The sequence below is a fragment of the Colobus angolensis genome, unplaced genomic scaffold, assembly GCF_000951035.1.
Source record: "Colobus angolensis palliatus isolate OR3802 unplaced genomic scaffold, Cang.pa_1.0 Scaffold136, whole genome shotgun sequence".
NCBI classification, from domain to species: Eukaryota; Metazoa; Chordata; class Mammalia; order Primates; family Cercopithecidae; genus Colobus; species Colobus angolensis.
The window spans coordinates 5480941-5501135 of NW_012114444.1; the positions used below are offsets into that span (position 1 = coordinate 5480941).

Consider the following 20195-nt stretch of genomic DNA (forward strand, 5'->3'; position numbering starts at 1 on the left):
CAATTATAAAGGTGGGGCTGAAGTAATCACATGAACCCTTAAAAGCAGAAGAGAAAGGCAGGGCAATGAAGCAGCAGTGGAGGGTAGGAGATGAGGCAGGAGGGGAAGCAAGAGAGACTCAAAGCATGAGAAGGACTTGACAGCCCACGCTGGCCTTGAAGGGGGCCATGAGCCAAGGAATGAGGCAGCCTCTAGACCCTGACAATGTCCTCGGCCCACAACTAGTAAGAAAACAGGGACCTCAGTCCCCCAACCACACGGAACTCAATTCTGATGACAACCTGAATAAGCTTCACCAGGGCTTCCAGTAGGGAACACAGCCTACTGACTTTTTTTTTCTTTTTTTTTTTTTTGAGACAGGGTCTTGCTCTGTTGCCCAAGCTGAAGTGCAGTGGTGCCATCATGGATCACTGCAGCCTCAAATTCCTGAGCTCAAGCAATCCTCCCACCTCAGCCTCCCAAGTATTGGGTTGGTGCAAAAGTAACTGCAGCTTTGCCACTGAAAGTCATGGCAAAAACTGCAATTACTTTTGCACCAAACTAATAACTGGGATCACAGGCATACACCATCATGCCTGATTTTGTGTGTGTGTGTGTAGAGATGGAGGCTTACTATGTTGCCCAGTCTGGTCTCAAACTGCTGGGCTCAAGTGATCCTCCCAATCTCACCTCCAAAGCACTGGGATTCCAGGCATGAGACGCCACATCTAGCTCTGCCAACTTCTTGATTTTAGCTTTGTAAGACTCAGAGCAGGGAACCAGCTGAGACATGCTATTCCTGGACCTCTGACAAACAGATTGTGAGATAATAAATGGGTGTTGCTTCAAGCTGCTAAATTCGTAGTAATTTTCTACAGCAACAGTAGAACATGAGCCCAGTGATCTTGTGTGAGTCCCTTCTCTGTGGCTTATTTTCCTTATGGGTCAACAAGAAGAATAATAGTCATTATTCCTTAGAGCTACTAAGAGGCTGAAAGAGGACCGCTGGGGTAGCTGGTGTAGAGGAACCAGTAATCAATGTTCCTGCTGCCATGCAGATAGTTATTTTTTTCCATCTTGGAGGGAAAGGGGCTATTGGAGGTGGACACTTGTCACGCATGGTCTTCCTCAATCCTCACCACAACCCTCTAAGCCAGGTACTTTTATTAGCCTCACTTATAAGAGGAACCTGAGGCATGAAGAGATCGAATGACTTCCCTCAAGGTTGTCCAGCTAGTAAGAAGCAAAGTTGAGATTCCACCTCAACCCATGTGGCTCCAGGGCTCTGTGAGGAAGACTGCAGATGCTTCCATCCCAGATGAGCACAGAGAGGTTGGGAACAGAAGGGCCACACAGCCAGTCTATGGTGAGCCAAGCACATGAGGACAGTGTCTTGGGCCAAGACAACAATAAACACATGCCTTCTGGCTTGGCCCATGGTGGGACCACTGGGTTTCTCTTGTCCTTCTCAGGTTTCTGAGAGGTCCAGTGTCTTACTTGTAGCTTCTCAGAGTAGACTGAAAAGAAAGCCCACAGTTTCCATCTGCTTAAAGGTAAAAAGAGAGAAAAGCAGATAAACAAAGCCCCATGCAGCTGTTTTCCCTTCAGTCTCTTTGTTCCTCATTTATTTAGCAATCAATGGCCTTCTACATGTCAGGTACTATCCTTGGTGCTGGGTGACAGTAGTGAGCAGGATGGCATAGTACCCATAAGGAAATACAAGAGACAAGAAAATAACCGAACAAGGACATAAGATCACCGCGGATAGAGAGACTGCTCTGGGCCTGGGTTCTGCTACTTCAAGTCCCCTTTGGTATGGAGGGAGGGCAGGAGGGGAGCAGGGGATCTGCTGGGTGCTACAGCCACTGCTCCCTGTCCACCATTCAGCAAGATTCTGGGCATGATAGTCCATGTTAGAGGGTTCTGGGGCGGTCCTCAATGCCACTGAGAAGCCAGCAGGGAGCTGACCCAGAAACATGCCCAAGACGTCTGCCAGGAACCAAGGAGGTGCATCTGAGCTGCGAGGTGTTCCCGTATCAGAGCCCAAAACACCAGCAGCCATACCATGGGCCAAGCCCAGAAGGCATGTGCTTATCATCATCTCAGCCCACGGCACTGCTGACCAGTGACCCACACATGATGGCAATGATGCGCTCTTCTCTGAGACCTGAGTGAGCAGCATGGAAGTCGAGCAGAGCCTAAAGGAGCAGACAGCCAGGGGTAGGCACGCACTCTCACTCCAGGGTTGGTCCTTGCCGCTGAGCTGCCTCCCTTCTCTGAGTGTCTGTTTCCAAGCTGGAAAATGGCAGAATGCAGGGAGATGAGCTCTCGAGTCTCTGACCCCTGGACTCCAGCATGTGCTTCTTGCTCACTTGGTCAACTAGCCTTTATCTGCTGCTTGTTGTGTCCCCAGCCCTACACCCATAACCCAAAATCCATGCTTTCTATTCCCTTTTCCTCCTTGGCAACTGTCAAATTGAGGCATACATGGGACCACCTGTTTCGCCCATGGGCAGGGCCATCTGGTTCTGCATGGAGGTGCCTATGGACAGATCTGCATTTGCATACGTTGCTTTAAATTATCATAAACACTGACTTTGGATAATAACTTCACAGGGGAGGTATGTTTTCCTACTGGAAAAACAAGCATAACAACTGTCCAAAGTAATCCTATGGAAGTCATGCAGGACCAGAGGTTGAATAGGCCCTAACAGGTCAGTTGAGAAGCTTCCAGCTGTGGTCAGCAGTGCAAGGGGCCACTGTCAGACCTTGGGAGCCTCAGCAGAGTGGAGCCTCAGCGCAGCCGACTCTTGGCCCAGCTCATCCAGGCCAGCAAGGCTGGAGAAGCAGCCTTCAGCCCTGGCCGGCTCACCTTCTTCCAGCTGAGGGGTGCTTGAGATGAAGTTGAAAGTTTGCTGAGGATTCAAGTTAATTCACCAGTGTAGCAATCTGGTGATTACAGAGAAGTATAAAAAAGACAATGTGCCCAATTGAAAAAAGAATAGGCAAAGACATTTCCAGAAGCCATGCCAATGTCCAAGGAGCCTATGAAGAGATACTTCACCTCTCTGATCATCAAAAGAAAAGCAGGTGAAAATGAGATGTCATTTTTTATCTATCAGACTGACAAGGAGGTGAGATATTGCCAAAGCTGGGCTTGGCAAGGCTACAGGGAACAGGCCTGCTCTGGCCCTGTTGATGGTCATGTAAAATAGTAAACTTTCTGGAGATCAGCTTGGCAATATGGGCACAGTGATTAATCATCTAGAAAATTTTTCCTGACAACATAATCAGACACATTCACAATAGGTATATACAAGACAGTTTACCGAAGGCAGACAATGGCCAAAAAAAAAAAAAGTTAAACCTCCAACAAGAAGAAGCTTGAGCAACTAAATTATGAGACATTGCTGAAATGCAAGGCAGTCATTTAAAATGCTGAGAGAATGCTACAGTTTTTATTTTTTTACTTACAAAGATGTCTCTATCATATTATCATGCAGAAAAAAACAGCAAGGTACAGAACAGCACAGGACAATGTTCCCACTTGTGTGAAATTTCTCAGACAATGGGGTGTATGTGTGCTGCGCACAGTGAGACACCAGAGAAGAGGCATCCAGAATGGTACCCCATTGTGGAGAGAACTGGAGGAATTTTAATTTTTCTCTTTATACTTTCCTGTGTGCTTTGAATTCTTTACAGTGATCATGTACCATTTTTATAATCAAAAAAAGTACAATGAAAACAGTTTCCATTTTACGAAGAAAAGAGCAATTTAATGAGGCACAAAGAATGCCAGCACTCTAAAGACCTGGCCATGCCTGGATGGATAGAGATAAATCGGTCTCATGCCCTGGAGACAAAGGCTCTGCAAGGCCGACCCTGCCATGCCTGCAGGTGCTGCTTCACACCTCCCCGGACCTATACCCATCACCCACTCAATCCCTCACTCCCCTAAAAATGTGCCAAGGAGCAGGCCTCCTTGTTCTAGTCCAGGCCCTTCCTTAAGGATCCTGGTGCTCAGAGGGACACCTGTGTGGGGCTGGGGTCTGTAGAGTGGAGGGTAAACGGGCAAGGACCACCATGGGGTACAGGGCAGAGTAGGCAGCAAGAAACCGCTCGAGGCCAAGATCTGGAGCCACATACACTGGCATGTATCAGTAAGCAAGGAACTCCACCTCCTCTCTGTCAAGTGAGAGGTGATGACACCCGCCATGTGGGGCTCTCCCAAGGACCCCCGGAGCTGATGCACTGAAGGCTATTGCACTTGGACCAGGACCCTGGCTTTAGTGCAGGAGCCAACTATTAGTAGGAATCATTGCCTTTATTAGGAGTGCGGTTCCTGTCCTCTGAGGACATCAGAATGTGAGCTGGGGAAGAACGTGAAGTACAGAAACGGTGACTTGGGTATTGATGACCACAAAGCTGTTTTCAAACATATGAAAGGAAGGGGCAGAGAGGATGCCTTTTCCAACTCCAGACCAAGAAGCAGCCCCAAGACCCAAAGTGGATGCTGGAAGGTTAAAGCTGGGAGTCTAGCATTTCCTTCAACCTTGCCCACAAAAGAGTGTCTCAAAGGGAGATGGATTCAGACACATCTCATGTTTACTGAGCGTGAAACATGCACCACATGTTTCCACTCCCATTTACTCGGGCCTCACAACCAGCTGTGATAAGAGATCTACTAGCCCTCCTTTCAGATGAGGAAATGGGGGCTCACAGAGCTCAGCCATTGTCAAAGTCCCACGGGCAGAAAATGTCAGGGCCAAGAGCCCCACCCAGACACTAGGTTCCTGAGTCCTGAAAGCAGAAGCTAGAAAACTGCTCCCAATTCCCAGACTTCCCTCCCAAGAACCATTCAGAATATCCATTAAACACCAAAGGCACAGATGTGTCCATACCGAACTCACGTGTCCAGACGTGAGTTTGAGGCATTTTTCATCCTGGGACTCAAATTTAGATTAAGCCCATTACCAGCAGCTTCCAACCACACCATCAAGCTCCGCCAGACAGAGCACCTTGCCTTTCCAAAGTGCCTTTGGCGTTTAGAAGCCCCAAGGTGCACTCACATCCACAGGGCATGTTCACACAGCCTGTCTTGCTCATTAGGAGGGGAGGGGACCCAAATGCCTCAAACTTCTTTTTCCGGGCCTCGCCCCAGCAATGTGTAGGGTGAAGGGAGAACCATCAGGCGTCTGTTTGCTCAGAGTGCCAGGCCGGATGCCAGCAGTTCAGTGCACCCTGGAAACTCAGGGGCCTTTTCACACTTTGCAAACCCTCACACCTTCCAATGGCTACAATGGTTCACAACCTGCTGGAAAAACACAGGGAGAGAAGGAACACGATGCTGAAGCCAGGAATGTGCTTCCAGGCCCGGCTTAAACGCCACACCTCTCACGACACCCACCCAAGAGAACCTTCTCTCCTCCCAGCAAATTAATGGCCCTGTCTCTTTAATAACAGCAAATGTTGGTCAGCTTCTTACCAGGTGCCAGGCCCTTCCTAGCTCCCTGAATCCCACCATCGAGACTGTGTGGGAAGTACTGTTCTTATGCCCATCTTACAAATGAGGAAACCAAGGCCAGGAGGTTCATTTCTTCTCTGACCACTCCCAATTCAAGGGCTGCTGGCTCTGGTTCAACGTCCATCAGGAATCCTGAAGTCTGCATATGGTCTGAGTCTAGTTAATAGGATAAATGGAATAAATGTCCTTCAACAGGTGGATAGGCAAGCCCCCCAGGGAGTCCTAGTTAGCTGGAAGGAGGAACGAGCATGGGATGCACATAAAGGAATCTCAGGGACTTTGTGCTGAGTGAAATGAAAAAGGCCAATCCCGCATACCGTGTGAGTCAATGTATAGCATTCTCCAAATGACGAAATTACGAAGTGGAGAACCAATGAGTGCTGGCTGGAGGTTAGGGAGGTGGGCTACGACCATGAAGGGGCTGCATAGGCAGCAACTTCATGGGGCTATACAGTTCTGTGTTGTTTGTGTGTTTGTTTGTTTGTTTTAACCAGAGTCTCACACCGTCACCCAGGCTGGAGTGCAGTGGCGCAATCTTGGCTCACTGCAACCTCTGCCCCCCAGATTCAAACAATTCTCCTGCCTCAGCCTCCTGAGTAGCTGGGATTACAGGCGCCCACCACCACGTCCTGCTAATTTTTACATTTTCAGTAGAGACGGGGTTTCACTATGTTGGCAAGGCTGGTCTCAAACTCCTGACCTCAGGTGATCCACCCACCTCAGCCTCCCAAAGTGCTGGGATTATAGGCGTGAGCCACTGCACCAGGTCCAGTTGTGTGTCTTGTTAGTGTTGGGGGTTCCATGCATCTACACAGGTGATAAAATGGCACAGAACTAGATACACACACAACACACACATGTACACACATACATACACACAACATACACACACATGAATGCATGCAAAAACTGATGACAGCTAAATAAAGCACTGTGCTTCCATAAGGTGCTACCACTGGAGAAGAGAGGTGAAGGATCCATAGTAAAACTCTACACCATTTTTGTAACTTCTTGTGAGTCCAAAATTATTTCAAAATAGCCCAAGCACGGTGGCTCATGTCTCTAATCCCAGCACTTTGGGAGGCCAAGTCTGGTGGATCACCTGAGTTCAGGAGTTCGAGACCAGCCTGGCCAACATGGTGAAACCCTGTCTCTACCAAAAATACAAAAATTAGCCGGGCATGGTGGCAGGTGCCTGTAATCCCAGCTACTCAGGAGGCTGAGGCAGGAAAACAGCTTGAACCGAGGAGGCAGAGGTTGCAGTGATCTGAGATTGTGCCACTGCACTCCAGCCTGGGGAACAGAGCGAGACTCCATCTCAAAAAAATAAATAAATAATTTCAAAATAGAAAGTTTTTTTAAAGTACATCCATTTCCTACCACTTCCCCAGCCTGAGCCACCACCACCTCTGACCTGGTCACACTGCCTCTACCATCCCCAGCTCCCCGACAAGTGGCTACCATCTCACGGAGAATAAAGGCCAGGGGCATCCCCCTAGCTGGCAAGAGCCGATGTGGTCTGCCCCCCACCCAGCTCACACTGCGGCTCTGTCTCAGCCACTCCTCCCCGCCACGCTGCCTCCTGGACCATCCTGCAGCTGGACACTGTCCCCCAGGTCTCCTGTGGACACCTCCTCCTACTCCTTCAGGGCTCAGTTCAGATGCTACCTCTCCAGAGAGGCCTTCCCTGGCCAGTCATCTAGGGGGCCCTTCTAGGAACGACTAGGGAGGGACAGCAGGGAAGACAGATGGAAGACGAAGTGTTCCATACCCCGGCAGGGGCAGGAGTATGCACGCTGGCCACTGCTCATCAAAGCAAACACTTGGTCTGTACATTTCACCATATGTAATTATACCTAATTTTTTAAAAAACACCTAATTAGTATCCCTCCTCACTGTGACTACTGCATTACCCTGTTTATTTTCTTTGTGGCGTTTGTCACAATCTGTGATCATCTTTTCATTTATGTGCTTACATAAATGAAAATTTACATAAATGTCTGTTCCTGGATTGTGCTGCACACACACGGTTGCAAACGCCTAACACTGGGCCAAGGCCACGGCCCCCAGGGTAGGCAGCCCAGCGTCCAGCCAGTGCCAGGCTGGCTACAGCGAAGGAATGTCTCCCAGGCTTGGCACACCATGTGGGCACTGCCCTGTGAGCTCACCAGGGAACAGTGGAAGACTCCACTCTGCATCCTCTTCAAAGTCTTCCTCTTTTGTCTGGGCCAGAAAAGTTCCACTGGCGGGAGTACTTGCTCATTTGAGAAATGCTTCCTGAGGGTGAAGAGTGCTGCAGGAACCAAAACAACCCATGCCCTGCCCTTGAAGCTCCTCTATTCCAGAGGGAATCACAGGCAGGAAGCACACAAATATCTCACAGGCAAGGTGGCAAAACCACCAGGCCGGAAAATAAAGTAGGAGACCTCTGAGTAGAGATCAAATGAAGTAGGAGTGAGCCCGTCGGAGGGGAACAGTTACGGAAATCAAGGGAAGCACGTGTCAACCATCTGGGCTGAAACACACATTTGTGGCAATGGAGGAAGAGCAGGGAGCCCTGTGGGGCTGGCTGGGAGCAGAAAGGTGCAGGGCCTCGAGGCCACGGGAAGGACGTGGGACTTTACCCCAAGTGAGACGGAGGCCATGGGAAGATCTGATCAGAGAGCAGCATGACCTGACTTAGGTTTTCACAGGATCCCATGGACTGCCTGGAAAAGAAAAGCCTCTAGGGTGAGAGGACAAGGCCGGGGAGCCATGAGAAGTAGATGGTCTATGATCAGGGGAAATGGAATGGTGACGTGGACTCAAGAGAGTGATGGAGGTGGGACAAATGGCCAGATGCTGACTATACTTCAAAGGCAGGCCCAAGGGCACTTGCTGGTGATTAGATGTAAGGTGTGAGACAGAGAAAGGGTCAAGGATCCTCTGAGAGTTTTGCCCAGAGCCCAAGGAAGAATGGAGTTGAAATTTACCCAAGAAGTAAACCTCCTGGGATGCACCCCTTCAGATGAGGAGTCATGAGGTAGGTAGGGGCAGTGGGGCAGTGAGGGGACCAGTTGGGTGGGGCAGCAACCCAGGCAGAAATATAAATATGGAGCCCACTGGCATCCAACAGGCGCTCAAAGCCGTACTCTCCACCACTTACCCAGGAAAGAGGGAGGAATGGGTCCTGCGACCCAACACCCAGAGCTCAGAAGAGGAGAAGACGCAAAGAAGACGGAGCCAGAGTGACCCATGCTTCACAAATAATCAAGAGTTTGTCCTAGAGGACAAGCAAGAAAGTCTTTCCAGAAAAGGAGAGTGACCAACCATGTGCAAGGTGGCTGATGGGGACAGCAAGCGGAGAAGAGAGACTGTGAATGTGCGGCCTCAGGCTGTGCATTTGTATGAAAAGGGGGCGGCCACGGAAGCTGAATTTCAGTGCGTTTGAATGAAAATGGAGGACAGCTAGAGAGGGGAGCAGGCAACTCTTGGAGGAGACAAAGGGAAGCAGAAAAATAGGGCGTGGCTGGAGGGGAGTATGGAATGAAGATCGGAGAGCTGTTTCTAAGAGCAGAGAAACAAACTTCAGTGTGCACACGCAGTACCTGGGTATCTTGGTAAGGAACAGAGCCTCAGAGTCTGCATTTCCCACAGGCTCCCCACGGTGACGCTGCTGGGACCACTTGGAGGAGCAAGGCATTTAAGGTGCACTAATCTGCAAGTCACAGAAGCCAGCACTTCCGAATGGCTGAAACAATAGGGACTTTATGTTATTTTACAATCCAAGAAGTTCCTACAGCAAGTTATAAACACCTTGGAGGGTAAAGGGGAATTGACACCAGGGGAGAGAGAGGGGCCGTTCAAGAGCAAAGTGCTCTGGCACACATGGGGAAGGTGGCCTAGGATAGGAGCACAGGCTGCTTAAGAAATGGCATTTCCTAAAGAAATCTGTTACTTCCAGCATGGGTAATGATTAAAAGTAACTTCTAACCAAGTGTGTTCTGCCAGCCGGGAGAACACCTTATACGTTTGCATAAGGGACACTCAATAACTCTTTGTTGATAGATTGATTTCCAAGTGTGGTTCCTGCTGAACTCAAACACACCAAGGGTCGTTTATAATTGGAAGCATCTCGTTGCACCCACCTGGTGAGCCCAAGTCCTTCAGAACAGTTTGCTCTCAATCCTGCTCTCACGCCAGCCAGCCCAGCCTCCATTTAAATTATCACTTCAAAATTGGTGAGGCCTGAATTAATGAGATTTTACTGCACTCACAGCTTTAGATTAAAATCAATGTGGTACCCAAACACGAGTCAATGAAAAATGGTTGGGTAAAGCAGGAACTACTAAACAACTCTCTCATAATTTTATTTAAGAGATGAGCTAGGCTCTCCACCTTCCTTCCTGGGCTTTTCCCCAGTTCCTTGACATAGCTGAGATTTCAAAATCTGCATAGCTAACACCTCCTACTCTGTCTTGAGAAAAAATTGAACCCATTACTGTTAAAACCCAAGTCCTCCTCAACAGAACATGTTGGACCAAAAGTAAACCCATCGGCGGAGCTTCTCAGACTGCAGTATGCACACAAAGTGCCTGGGGATCTCACTAAGGAACAGAGGGTGATGCTGCGGGGGGGTGAGGGGAGCCTCAGAGTCTGCATTTCCCACAAGCCCCCCATGGTGATGATGCTGGGGCCACTTGGAGGAGCAAGGCATTTAGGGTGCACTGATTTGCAAGTCACAGAAGCCAGCACTTCCGAATGGCTGAAACAATAAGGACTTTGTATTATTTCACATATCAAGAGATTCTACAGCAGGGCAGGGCCAGGGATGGCAAATGCGCAAGAGCCACAGCTCCTAGCAGTGACCCAGGTCCCTTCTATTAATACCTCCCTGATCTTGCATCCCTAGTGTGCAAGCTCTGTCCCCAGGCTGTCACAGTCACAAGATGGTTCATGTAGTCACAGGCATCACATCTAGTCCTAATAATGTCCAGCCAAAGAAAAGAGACATCTCTCTTCTTTGAGCCTCTTTTTAAGGAAATTTTTTTCAGAAGGCCCCAGCAGACATTATCTTTGCCTCATTGGCCAGGCCTAAAATACTTGCTCACTCCAGACTGAGCCCTGGTCTAAGGAACGTAACGGCCAGAAATGATCGCCTCCAATCAGACTTGACCCCCTGCACGGGGATGGGATCCTCATCCTGAACACACTCCCAGCGTGGAGGAGGGTGGACACTTAAACCAACTAGAGGTTCTACCAGCAAAAACAAGGAGTGGCGGGCTGCCACACCCACTGCAATAAGAGCCATTTTATTCTACACTGAGCCTCTCTAAGGGGCCAGCCCCTTACACGAGAGAGATCTGCGGTTCAGAGAGGCAACCTGACAAGCACGCCTGTTTTCTGACTACAAGCTCTGTGTCCCCTTGTGTGACCTCCTCCTTGTTGGGGTGGTGAGCCCAGCAACAAACAGCAACAATCCTGGACATGCTGTACCCATGGAGGCATCTGGCCCCACTGCACAGGCTGCTGAGGTGCATCTGTAATCCCCCAACTCGGGGTTTAGAGTCAACAGAAGCCAGATCAACAGCTAATCATGCTTGTGAAGCCCAAATGATTTCAGAACTTGGATTGCTAACCCTGAGACAGATGGTGAATCAGGTACACAAAAACAAACCCTATGTGGCGCTGAGGGATGTTGCCAAGGGACAAAAGAGGTGACAGTTTTATTCAAAATCAGACTCTGTACCCAGCTGTGCTTCTAGCCAGCCTGTGGTAACAGGAGGCCAGATGAGACCACCAACACAGTCATGATTTTTCGTTGGCAATGGGGCCTGAGGAATGACCCTGGAGGCTAGAGTTATAGAACACAAACAGGCAGCCCAGTGTCCTCCTCCCGTTCAGAACCGAGGGAAAAGAAACAGCCATAGGAAGAGTTTATTTTTCCTGAGCTGCTGGAGGATCACCTGACATTGCCACCAACACAGATTATTTTGCATAGGAGGCCACCCCACCTTGTCCCCACACCTGAACCAACAACCCTGACCATCACGGGGAATGGAAAAGGTTCTCCTGGCAGGAGGAAGACCTGTATTGCCTGCTCCGTGTGCCCTGGCTCAGCTAGTTTGAAGTCAGAACTTTAATATCCTTTCAACTGGCACTGACTTCAAATATGCTTCACAGAGCTTCTTAATCTGGTTTATGTTCTGTGGATGAGATGCCTGACTGGAGCCCAGAAATGCTGCTATAAAGCAAATGCCCCGATTAGAGACATTCATCAGAAAGCAAGATCCCTTAGCAGCTGTGCGGCGGGGCTGGGAAGACCACCATGCTCCTGGGAATTAACGGGTAGCCCACTCTCCTCACCTGCACTGACCCTGTCATCGAGTCACCTCCACATCGCTCTCCTTGAGCTTTCGTCCTCCTTGCCCTGCTTGTCAAATACAGACAGGGCTGCTGACTTTCTCTACACCCCTACCCTTCCCCATTTGGGGGTCCCCATTAACCCCCGGCACTGCTGTCTGCGGGCTCCTCTTTCCTACGGGGTGGTGACCTCCTTAGACTTCTGGGTCAACCCCTACCTCATCACATCAGGCCATGCACAGAGACTCCACCAAAACAAAGGCTTGGAAAAAGTCCTCCACCCCCGACAGAACTTCTTAGCTGGGGTTGTTTTGGTGAGACAGGATGTTCACATTTGAAATGTGCCTCTGAATATGCAAGTGGGCATTTGCCTATCATTTATTTGCTATGCATAAGATTTCCACGCACGGCTGACGATTTTCTCTCATAAACAGATGCCCCAAACTTCCTCTCTCTCTCTCCCTTAAACCCAACATCTGGGCCATCTACGTGGACGCGCCGTTCTGTGGGGGAAGCCACATGGGGGTGGGAAGGAGATGCAGTCGAGAGAGCTGAGCTTTAGCCCCAGAACGGCCGGAAATTTCCCAGGGACTTTGGGCAGATCGTCAAACCTCCCTGGGGTTCAATTTCTTCCCTGACAAAGTGAAAAAAAAAAAAAAAAAATGAAGCTACTGTTGCCCCTCCTGCCTGCCCAGCCAAGCTGTTGGGAGAGGAAATAGAAAATGCAATGGCTTTGAAAATTAGAAACTGTGACATCCAATTGTATGATACAGAAAATGACACAGGGCATCGAAGATGGACCACCAAGCCTCTCTCGAGAGACTCTGGATCCAGTCGGGCCTCCTTGGTACTACTTCAATGAGTCTGAAGAGTAGAGGCAGAGTGACATGATCATAGTAAAAAGAATAACAAGCAATTTATTGAAAGCTCATTGCAGGTTAGACATTGTGCTAAGTGCTTCTCATGCATTAGCTCACTGAGTTCTCACCACCCTCTGAGGCTGACATTAGTGATATCCTCATCTTACAGAGTTTACAAGGTCAACTGGTTTGCAGAATGTCACACAGCTAGTAAATGGTGTCACTAGGACTTGTACCCAGGTATGTCTGACTCCGGGCTCTGAGTGCTTACCCACTAGACTAGACTAAAATCCTAATGGCACGTCTGACTGTGAGCAGCCCTCTTTCCTCTCAGGACCTCAGCTTCCCTCCAGCTGATGGAGAGGATGAGTAAGGGACTCAATGCTGTTCAGACCCCTTCCAGCTTGAGAAAACTCCAATTCTTGGAATGAAGCTTGGCTGAAAACAAACTGCGAACTCTTAAAGGAAGCACTTAGTGACAGTGCCTCATGCTGCTCCCTAGCTGTGAGACTTTTCTCCTGCTGTGGAGATGGGCCATGAAAAGAGAAGAGCTTCCTGTTGTTCACTTTATAGCTCCCCATTCAGGCAGTGCTTCTTCTAACAGACCCTCAACTGCATGGAGGCAAGTTGTTGTTTTACTGGGAGAAGTGAAGCTTCTTTAGGCTAATTTCCGCACACACACCCCCCCCCTCCCCGATTCCTCCTATTCTTCGTAGTCTTTTGCCTTACCAGACTTGGATTTGCAAACCTGTTGTCAAGGCAACACTAGGTTTCTCTCTTTGCACTCTAATGTCTCAATGGAGGTATCCATGGCAACAAGAATACCTTGCGCTTTCAAAGTCAGTGACCTTCCAAAGCTTCCTGGGGTGTGTGGAGTTAAATGATGTTTATACAACTTTTAACCACAGCCACCAATTTAGTACCTAATAAGCCTGACTGATGACGTCTGTAACAGTTAGCTTTTGCTGTGTAACAAATAACCCTAGAAGTTAGTGGCTTAATCTGGTATTTATCATTGCTGTAGAGGTCAGCTGGGTGGTTCTTCTGGTCTTAGCTGGGCTTGCTCATGCTCACCTGACTGAGCTCCATCACGTGTTTGGGGGGCATCTGGCTGTAGGCTGGATCAGGAGGGACTCATCCAGGACAATCAGGCTCTCCTCCACGTGGTCCCCATTCTTCATTAAGCTATGCCAGGCTTTTCCACACAGAGGCGATAGGTTGCTGAGGCAGGGACAAGGGAGGGAGAGTGTGAGCAGACAGAAGCCACAAGGGTGCTTGAGGCCTGGGCTTGGGACAAGCTCAGCATCACTTCCACCATATTCCATTGGCCAAAGCAAGCTCTAAGCCAGGATGGATTCAAGGGGTAAAGATGTGGACCTCACTTCTTGATGGGGGTGGGGAGGATGGCTGAAAGGTCATATTGCAAAGAGAATGAGAGAGGAGGAATGGAGAATTTTGGCCATTTTTACAAACAATCTATCACATCATCCTTCCCCATTTGTTGTGGATATATTCAGGCACTACATACATGTGAATGGAGCCTTAACAGCCAAGAAGCAATCTTAGCAGAGATGAGACGGAACCCTCAGAATTCTCAAACCTGTCCCTGCTCCCTCCAGAAAGTGTCCGTCCTCCTCTGGATGATGCAGGTGTGAGCTGTAGCACGGCTTCCATCTATGCATGTTGGTCAGTCCACCTGAACCTCACAGATTGAGAATACCACGGGTCCCCAGGGGAAAAGAGAGATGCTGTCACCAGAAAAAGGGACATTGAGTGCTAGACATCCAAAAACAACAGATGACTCTGCAGTCCTCCCCCAGCTACCAGTCGCCGAGAGGCAAAAATCCACAGTGCATCAACAATCACTTCTTTAGCATGAGGAATAGAGTGATTTCTTATTAGGTAAAACCTCTTCCAACTGTGAACCCCTGGAAATTTTCAGGATTTGATCAAAACTATTTTAAAAATAAAACCCGGAACTTTCAGCTGTCCTGATCCTAGACCAGGAAAGCAGGAGCAGCTTTCCACTTTGCTGCAGGAGCCTGCTTCTTTCCTGAGGCTGGTGAAGGAGGCTGTGCTCTGGAATGGTGGAAGGTGGAGGGTCAGAGCCCCTGGGGAATTACCACAGTGACAGTAAAAACCACAATGACCCTCAAATGTGTCCTAACCACATGCCAGGAGCTGCTCTCACTTAACCAGAGTTCACTTCCTGTTAGCCAAGATCTTTTTTGGTACTGACAGAAATTCAACCCAGACTGGCTTGTTGTCAAGAGGAATTTAAGAACTTGAGGAAGTGAGGTCGGGCTTAAATAGGTTCGTTCAAACGTGGCCAGATCAGGATTTCAGTGACATCGGCACCTACATCTCTCCCTGACCCTCTGATCAGCGCAATATTGTTCCAAATACCACTTCATTTGTAGGATGTCTTGGCCCCTCACAGAGAGTCCCAGCATCTACAATTTTACCCAGGATCTAGTGGGCTCTTGGAAAACGAACTAGAGAATGGCCGACTGTGAAAAAGAAATGTCTTGTGCATAACAGCTTCTTGGACAAGACATTTCCACCTGGGAACTTGAAAACCAATCTATATGCACTTAGCTTCAGCAGGAAAAGACCCAGGAAGGACTGAGCCAGAGCCTGAGGTATCTCCTCCCTAGCATTCCCCTCGGAAGCAAGGAGAAGGTGAGCCCACTTCTCAGATGAGAATCCGTCTGCTCCTTTACTGATCTGCACCCTGTCACCCATCATCCCTCTTTTTGCTCTCTGTGCATCAGCTAAATAAGTTATTCTCCACCATTTGGCCTTCAAAGAGCAGAAGCAGAAGTGTTTCAGAACAAGCCATGCAATCCACTATGAACGCTTCCATCTCCAGGTGCTGTGGCTCCCTCTAATCCCCCCATGATTCATCCACTTTAAAATTCCCGCTTTCCTCCCACTTCTTGAAATGTAAGGAGCACCACATCACCACGTAATCAATTCCCTAATCCCTAGTTTGGAAACTTATTTTTTAAAGGCGGTTGTTTTAAACAAAAGCAAAAAAGAATATCACGGTGTGAAGCCATGCCGGGTCATGGAGGGAAAAAGCAACAGATGGAGATGATGGATGAGACTTTCTGCATGCTTTTTTAAAATGAGTTTTTAAGGTAACTTGCAAAATGCATCCAGGGGCAGTGATGATTAATTTATGTATGTAATCTCACTCATGTGTGACAAACAGCAGTTAGAAATCACCCAAAATAACCCGTACTCATCTTCCCTTGTTATCCAAGACTTAATAAGAGAAGTCCTTGTCTGATCTTTATTAGTGAAGCAGCTTTTTATGAAATATACTTCAGATCAGCAGCAAATTCAATGGCTGCAAAGTCAACAGGAAAGCAGCATGTCAAAATGGATCCATCACCTGCACTTTTAGTGCTTTCAGATCATTTTCTAATTCACCAATGTGCTGATTTTCCATGACAATGCTCCACGTTTGTCCACATTTAATATGAAGAAATTGAACTGATAAAAGAAAAGGAGGCTCAGGCACCTTGTAGGTCAGGGAGTGTGTTATTGGCTATTTCAGTAAATAATTGCTTTTAATCTAGTTTAAAGCTCTGTAGCCCCACGGGCTTCGTTGGCTTCTTCTTGTTTGTTCTGTGATAAAGGTACACTTCACATCTTATAATACATTTGTGAAATGTCCACATTTGGGAATTAAATCACAGTGGTAGCACAGTCAAGATATTTACTTTCCAAGCTGCAGCTCCCCCAGGGTGGGGACCTGCGCTGTCCCTGGCCACATCCCCAGCACTGTGTTTCCAACAGAGCAGGTTGCAGCCAATAACTGCTGAATCAGTGAAACCTCCCCAAAAGGAGGAGTTTTATTGAGGAGTCCTTGGATTGATAAATTTGTGTAATCCCAAATTCTCCACACTGAGCTTTCCTGAAGTATCCCTGGGAGGGGAAAGCCACTTTCTCAGATCATGGGGAGAAAGCTGGGGTCGGGCTAGAAGACAAACCCTCAGCACATCAAAGTGGAGTGGCCATTTGGTGACCTTCTCCAGGTTTCTGAACACATCATTCTCTCTATATGAATGTATTTTACATTTAGATAACTGTTGAAAGGTACCTCTTGTGGAGACAGGGCCAGGATCGCGGTAGGGTGGGTAGAACCGCTCCACCTGCCCCTCTCATCGGCCGCACCACAGGCATTTCTGTGTGTGCTGTTTTCTCATTTTACTCAATGTTCCATCCACTGAACAGGGATCCAAAATCCCACACTTGGCAAAGTAATGATTTTCAAAAAGCCTTTCCTCCAATTTTCCTTTCATCTATCGCTTCTATCTTCCCCAACAAAGAGAGCTGGCAATTCAGCCTCAAGAAGACGCGATGTCATTGTTCTCTAGTTAGAACAGGAAGCCTCTCGCCGGTCCCCCAGAGTTGCCATGAGGACGCTCTCCATGCAGATTTCATCTGGACATCAACTCAGAAATTTTTGTGCCACGTTGAGGCACAATATCCGCTGAGGATATTAAGGAAGAAAAAATAATCTCTTGATGGAATATAGAAATGAAACCTAAACGTGGCCCTGAGCTCTGAGTGCTTATGGGCATTTATCAGCAGGTTCAAGGGTGACAGTGCCTCAGGTGCAGAAGCTGTGCGATGCGTTCAGAACCCCTTGTTTCATCCGAAGCTGCACACCTTAAATTCCCAGCCTTTCTTACAAAAAGTGAGGGGCAGGAACTTGGAGAGGGAAAGGCTTTTGAGTATCTGTCCCAGTAACAAAGATTTCGGCTCCCTTCAGGTAGCCACATCCCCTCCAAAAACAGCTGAAAACAGTTAACTTCTGCAATACAGGAGTGGAAGTCATTCCATTTACAGACCTACAGAGTCAAGAAACAAGGGCCTCCTTGGAACATGAGAGCCAGTCCTTTGGTACAGACTCTCCAGGACATCTCTGCCATTTATTAGGCAGAACTGGACACATGCCACTCAGCAGGGTGGGCCTGGGAAGACTCATACACACACACCCAGTCAGGGCAGCATCTGCTTCCACAGGGTGCCCAAGCCCACTTCCACTTCTCCTTCCCACAAGTAAATTAGCTTAAAAGATTGAAGGCACATTATCTCTACTCCTAACCACAAAGACTTGGGGTTTTATGGGTTGTCAAGGCAACAATAGCAGTTTTCTCTCTGACTCTTTAATGCCGAGATTTATGTTTCCATAGTTACGAGAAATCCCTAGTTCTTCAAGATAACATAAACTGGTCTCCCAAAACTTTCAGGGATGAGATTGTCGCCACTGGCCAAAAACCACATACACTGGCATTGAAGACCCCTGTGCCCACCTGCTCACCATTACCCTGGAGCTGGGTTTCTGCACCCCTTCCTGTTCTTGAGGTCTCATTCGTAGTTAGGAGTGGCTCCTTTAGTTAGTTAGGCCACTCCAGGGATTTGCAAAGTCAGGAAGTTAGAATGGACCCAGGAACTGGAGCTCCCTCAAACCATCAGGCTGAATTTGTTAGAACCACTGCGGCCAAAGCCACGATAAAGAACTCTGCCAAGTCAAAGTCACCCCTTAGGGGCTGGACACAGCAATGACACAGGGTCAGGGCCCTTGGAGAAACGGAACTATCTGGAGCCCCCAAGATTACATTCCTGGGTCTTCCACTCCCAACCAGACCCAAGCTCTGTAACATCAACTTCTAGAATCCAGGAGTTCATTTTCTTTCTCAGAATTAACCCATGTGGACCTAACCTTCCAGACATTTGTACAACTGGGCTCACAGAATTTTGTTTAGGCCAATTGGTTAATACATCATTTCTCTACAACTTGTAAGGACTTCTTGTCCTTTCCTGAGATTTTACTAGGTCAGGAGCATTCTAGCAAATAGTTCAAGATTGTTGCTCTAAAGTAGTAGAAACAAAATCATGTGTATGTGTGTACATATGTATGTGTGTACGTGAGTGCATGTATGGTACATATGTGTGTATATGTATGTGAGTACATGCATGGCATTTATGTGTACCTGTGTGTGCGCATGTATGTGTATGTGTGAGAGTACATGTATGGTGTGTATGTGTACATGAGAGTACATGTGTGGTGAAGACTGTACGTGTGTGAGTACATGCATGGTGAGACTGTGTACATGTGTGTGTGAGTACATGCATGGTGTGTATATGTGTACATATGTGACAGTACATGCATGGTGTGTGTGTGTGTGTGAGAGTATATGTGTGGTGTGTATATGTACATGTGTACGAGTACATGCGTGGTGTCTATATGTATGTGAACACATGGAGTGAGGGGTGAGAGGGAGTTGACCCTAATGCATGAGTAATACTGACAGACAGACGAGTGGCCAAGCTGAGAACCCAAGACAGGAGTGCAACAATGGGGGCTCACAGCCCAGTTCTGAAGCTCTTCCTTGTCATCAATGACATCAACATCCTGAACAACAGCTGTGGCCTCCCTTTGGGATGAGAAGAAGGCACTGAGCAGGTGCTGAAGGGAACACAAAGATGGGGACCCCATCTCTGTGAGTTTTCTAGGTCTGCCATAACAAAGTTCCATAAACTGGGCAGCTGAAACAGTAGAAACGCATCATATCATAGGCCTCCAGACTAAGGCCTCCAAAATCAAGACATCGGCAGAGTCAGTTCCTTCTGAGGACTGTAAGGGGAGGGTTCATTCCAAGCCTCACTCCATGGCTTATGGACAGCCACCTTCCTGTTCACATGGGATTTTCCCTGTATACCTAACTGGGTCCAAATTTCCCCCCTTACTTGGACACCAGTCATACGGATCAGAGCCCACCTACTCCAGGATAATCTTAACTTAGCACATGTGCAGTGGTCTCATTTCCAAATAAGGGCACATTCTAAGGTACTGGGGGTTAGGGCTTGAACATATGAAGTTGTGAGACACAATGCAACCTGCAACACCAACCCTGACATTTTAGAGGAAGAGATGACACCTACTATTTATTGTCCTTGACAACAACCATTATCCCACGTCCATTTGCAGAGAAACAACCAAGGCTAAAGAATATCTCTAACATCACACAAGCAATAAGCAGCAGACTCAGGTGCCAAACCCAGGACTGCTGGATTTGAAAGTCCTGACTTCAGGGCACAAAAAGCCAGCTGATGGTACCAGGCTACACTGGATACATGCTAGAGCAACACAAGGACCAGGATCTTCCTGGAACTTCAGAGCAGGGAGATTGTTTCTGAGGAGGGCAGTCAGGGAAGGCACTTCATTTCAGGGAGGTGGTGAGATCAGGGCCAAGTCTTAGAGCAAAGGAAACCAAACATTTTTGTGCATCAAAACCTGCAATCAAGGAACTGTAAAAATGAGCCACAAATTGTCTAATTATAAAACACTATTTTAGTTTGTTTTTGGCTCAAGCCTGTAATCCCAGCACTTTGGGAGCCCAAGACGGGCGGATCACGAGGTCAGGAGATCGAGACCATCCTGGCTAACATGGTGAAACCCCGTCTCTACT

At 48.1% G+C, this 20195-nt stretch overlaps 1 pseudogene; it reads right to left on the bottom strand.

Moving 5' to 3' along the window:
• Window positions 1-2081: 2081 nt before the first annotated feature.
• Window positions 2082-20195, bottom strand: part of LOC105506426 — a 20460-nt pseudogene continuing 2346 nt past the window's right edge.